Below are 5,351 nucleotides of genomic sequence, written 5' to 3'. Positions count from 1 at the left end.
CTTTGGAGGGGAAAAACAGACAGAGACTACACACCATTTAGTATGTCATCACTGACTAACTCCATGCATCACTTTCAGGTTGAACCTTGATAATGCCTTTTCCAAAATTACAGCTCACCTTAAGAGTCTGATTCCTTTATGACCAGCAAGCTCTGGTCTCACCAAAGTGAATATAAATGAGTCATAATCAGTAAAAATAGAAAGCCAGATAAATATTAAAAAATAACTTATAGGGAAGTTGTACAAAAAGCATCTCCAGGACTGGTGTCCCCTCTCTTCTCGTCCTCCTCTGCTCCAAACCTGCTTTCCTCAAACTCCTATTCTCCCTTATGAGGGCAGAGCTGTTACTTGGAACCAGCTGGACAAAGGCCTCTTACATTTTTATTCCACACACATGCCAGCCGGCCAGGAGGGGGACAGCAACTAGAGCACAGGGGGGAGATGAAGGGAGACAGATTAGTAACTCCAAACCAGACCCTTTGGATATTTTTTCTTCTCACAAGGAAAAATCAGATGACTGTTGTTCCAAAGTGAAGTTTGTGACTCTGACTTAAAAAGGCAGTCTAATTTTCCAAACTTCATGACATTTAAACCTTAGGTCCACCTCTCATTCCTCAGATTTTCTGTTTTTCTTCAATGTAGATTTAAAAAATGAAGCTGTCTGAGTGTCAACACTGTGTTTGGTGTAAACACGTGTCAGGGAGTTCTCTATGAGACCAGGAGCTGGTGGGGGGTTTGGGCAGCCAGGCAGCAGGTCACACAATCAGCTTTACCTCCCCACAAAATTCAGAGGATTAAGATTAAGAGCCTTCACATTCCTGTACAGCAACAGTGAAGAAAGCATTTACCCTTTGGAAAATGTGAACCTGGCTAAAGAATTTTGCACTTGAGGAATAAAGTTAACATTTCATTTGTAACTGTGACATTTTGGCAGGAATGCAGTGTGATGCAGCTACTGTAGGTGCTGCAAAATAATGATACAAAAACCATGATTTGTTTTGAATCTAAATCAATTTTCCTGTATTAATAGTACAAATAGAAGCAGTGAGACACCCTCAGTGGCTTTGCAGTACCTGCAGTGGATATATTGTTGAATAGAGTACAGCCTGCTGGTGAAAACAGACATTGCACAAACTCACAAGCAGCTACATTTAAAGGAAAACACAGATGGTGAGGATAAAATTGAAGATGTACTCACAAAGTTCATTAAGATTTAAATATTTTAACCCTTTGTCTCCTTTGTCCACGCTGTCACTTCTGTGTAATGTTTATGAAGCCTAGAGAAAAAAGTAGCATATATCGCACAAATGTTCACTGATCAAACCATGAAATCTTTCGAGCAACTTAAAAGGGAATTTAACCTCCCAACACATGATTTTTATAAATTTCTACAACTCCGAAATTACCTTCAAAGACATAAACAATGGGATAATATTTGTAAAACAACATCCGAACTAGAGGAAGTGTTCCTGTCATTTAAAGAGAATGAAGTTAAAAAAGGAGTGATTTCAAGAATTTACAAAGCATTGCAACACGAATCTGGGGATGACAACTTAGGGGTGAAAGAATAATGGGAAATGGAAGCAAACATCATAATAACAGATGAAGACTGGATGGAAACATTTAGAGCAGGACACAGACTGACACACAGCCCGGCATGGAGAGAATTTGATTGGAAGGTCAAAATGCGGTATTTTAATACTCCTTCTATAACCTCCAAATACAGTAACACATCTGAGTTGTGTTGGAGGGACTGTGGGTTAGTCGGGAACTTCACACATATATTTTGGGAATGCCTAAAACTTAGTGATTTTTGGAAAAACATCCAAAAAGAACTCCAACAAATCTTTGGGATCACATTTTCTTTAAATCCTTCTCTCTTCATACTCGGCATAACCCCTGATAACATTAAAAATGCAGACTTAATATCTTTACTAAGAATTTTGCTTTTAATAGCCAAAAAAACAATTACAATGTCCTGGTTGAATCCGCTTCCTCCCATCATTTCGCAATGGAGAGGCAGAGTTAAAGCTGTCCTTATAATGGAAAAAATCACAGCAAGGTTACAGCTGAAGACAAACAAGTTTCTCAATACATGGGCACCAGTGATACAGGCGATGCCTGAGCTCTAGTCACCTCTTGTTTTATTTATTTATATATTTACTTATTTATTTGATTTGATTTATTGATTCCAGTTCAGTTTTTCCCTAAATACACCTCTGTAAATGTAAGCTATAAGTAATGAATCTATACTGTGAATTAAGATAAGAATGTAATGACGACGATTCTAGTCATAGGTAATTTTCTCATTAAGATGTAAATATTAAGTGTAAGGGAATACATCTCCTGTATGTATGTGTGCTTGCTGTGTGTCAATTGAAAAAAGTATATAAATAAAAAGTAAAAAAAAAAAAAAAAAGATTTAAATATTTAACATCAATAAAACATTTTAACATTGAAATGTTTCTTTTTTTTCTTTTTTTTTTTACACATACCTAACACATTATTGTTGTATTGGTTTAGATTTTTTTTTAAATGTTGGTGGTCATATCAGTCACAAAAAAAAATTATAACATAGAAAATGTACAAAAAAAAGAAGAAAGAGACAGAAAAAAAGGCGGAGTATCTGTTGTCCAAAATAAGACAAAAACCTATTTAATGAGGAACAAAGCAAACACAGAGGAATCAAAGTTCACTGTAACTTGTTATGTAAAAACAACCTTCACCTTTATGCCAGACAGAGTGATACCTCAAACATGTGAGAGAAAGAGGAGGCTGGAAGTGTTCACGTTGTTTCCACATTGAAATATAAGAATGTTTCTTAGTGATCCGGACTGGTTGAGGTTGTGGTTGTTGCGGACGTTGCAAGCTTTCCACTCAGGCTTTACTTGTGCCACTAACCCCTCTCCGGCCTTTGAAGATATATAAAAACGTCAAGGTCCTGATCTTGCATTCTTATTCCCTTCATTTTGCCATGCTAGCTTCCCAGATGGTTTGTCCTAATGACTCCATTGATGCCCCTTACCTTTCCTCTAGTGACACCATGTTGATATTACTTGGAGGGAAAGATCTCAAGCATCTTTGGTAGAAATTCCAGCATGCTTACAAGCAAGACAAAGTTAAATATTGTGGTAAACATTACACCTGCTAAATATTCCATTAGCTTTGTAATGTTAAACATGCTAATGTGGTAAGTTTTACAACACTACTGTACATAAACAGGCTACAATGTCGTGTTAGTAAGTTATTACTGCTCAGGAAACAGTATGTTGAACTAGCTTCTGATTAACTTCACCCCTGAAATATTTGACTTTTTTTTTTTTTTTTTAACTTTTTGACGTCATTACAAACAAAATAGAAACTCATTGTCAACATATTGTCTAAGTTTTTTAATGATTCAGTGTCCAATTTTTCAAAAACTTGGAGCATTGTAATCAGGAGTTAAGCTTTTGCTCCCTGATGAGTGAAAGTCACATTCTAAAAGGTGAACACATTGCTCCATCATGTTTTTAAGAGCTCATAGTGTCCTATTACTCCTCTAGAACACTACGCTCCCAACATGCAGGCCTGCTCATCGTACCTAAAGTCTCTAAAAGTAGTATGGGAGGTAGAACCTTCAGTTATCAGGCCCCTCTCCTTTGGAATCATCTACCAGTCAGGGTCCAGGAGGCAGACATCCTCTCTACTTTTAAGAGTAGGCTTCAAACTTTCCATTTTGATAAAGCTTATAGTTAGAGCTTGATCAGGCTTGGAGCAGCTCTTAGTTATGCTGCTATAGGCTTAAACTGCCGGGGGAACTGACCCACTGAGATCCCCTCTCTCTGGCTATCACTTACTTTAAGACTCCCTGTCCCATTAAAGTTACTAACCACAGACCTTTCTGGAGTCCCTGAGCTCCCTTGTCTTGTAGGTTCCTCTGAGTCGCTGCCTATGTTGGCCTGCTGCTGTGGATGTTCCAGACTCCAGTGGCTACAACTACTACTCTCCTTCTCACCACTATCATCTCTCTCTCTCTCTTCATATCCTTTATCCCTCTTTCCAACCCCAATTTAGTCGAGGCAGATGTCTAACATGAGTCTGGTTCTGCTCAAGGTTTCTGCCTCTTAAAGGAAGTTTGTCCTTGACACTGTAACTTGTTAAATGCAGCAAAGTGCTCTGCTCATGGTGGATCAAGATGAGATAAGATTGCGTCCTATCAGTAAGAGGGGACTGGATCTTATCCTGTCTTGGTGTTGGGTCTCTGTTAATAATTTGACATAGAGTGGTCTAGACCTGCTCTGTTTGTAAAAGTGTCTTGAGATAACATTTGTTGTAATTTGGCACTGTATAAATATAGATTGATACATTGATTCGCCCCTCTCTCACCCCTCACACCACTGCTATCCTGGTCCACAGTCTTTTTTTTAAAGTTATATTTTTGGCCTTTTGCCTTTATTTGAGAGGACAGCTGAAGAGAGACAGGAAATGTGGGGAGTAGAGAGTGGGGGAAGACATGCAGGAAATGGTTGACCGGCCGGGAATCGAACCGGCAACCCCTGCGACGAGGACTGCAGCCTCTGTATGTGGGGCGCTTAGACCGCTAGGCCACCAGCGCCACCTGGTCCACAGTTTTGTCACCTCCCGTATCGATTATTGTAATTCACTCCTCTTCGGTGTCCCTCACAAATCCCTCCATAAACTTCAACTGGTCCAAAACTCTGCAGCCTGCATCATCACTAGAACCCCCTCCTTTCACCACATCACCCCCATCCTCCAGCAGCTCCACTGGCTACCGGTCAAACTCAGAATCAATTTCAAAATCCTCCTTTACACATTCAAGGCCGTCCACAACCTCTCCCCCCCGTATCTCTCTGATCTCCTCCACATCGTCACCCCCTCTCGCTCCCTCAGGTCTTCCTCCTCCCTCCACCTCTCTGTGCCCCCCGCCCGTCTCAGCACCATGGGGAGCAGAGCTTTCAGTCGCTCTGCTCCCCAACTCTGGAACTCACTCCCACCGGACATCCGAAACTCTGACTCACTACCCCTCTTCAAATCAAAACTCAAAACCCATCTGTTTCAAACTGCATTCTCTGTTTAATTTCCACTGCTTCATTTTTAACTTGGTGTTACTTTGCTTGTTGTTTTTATTTATCTTATCGTGTTCTTTTATTTATTGTGTTTTGATCTGTCTGTAAAGCGACCTTGAGTGCTTTGAAAGGCGCTTCTAAATAAAATGTATTATTATTATTATTATTGATTGATATCTGCTACATATTCAATATGTTACAAGCTTCTTCACTAACTTTGTTTGTCATGTGCTGCTGCTGCAGGTTTTTGTCTATTAGGTTTTTTTGTGGTAGGAAAGCTGAAAG

This window comes from Notolabrus celidotus, chromosome 21 (assembly GCF_009762535.1).
Source record: "Notolabrus celidotus isolate fNotCel1 chromosome 21, fNotCel1.pri, whole genome shotgun sequence".
NCBI classification, from domain to species: Eukaryota; Metazoa; Chordata; class Actinopteri; order Labriformes; family Labridae; genus Notolabrus; species Notolabrus celidotus.
This window is presented reverse-complemented; position numbering follows the sequence as displayed.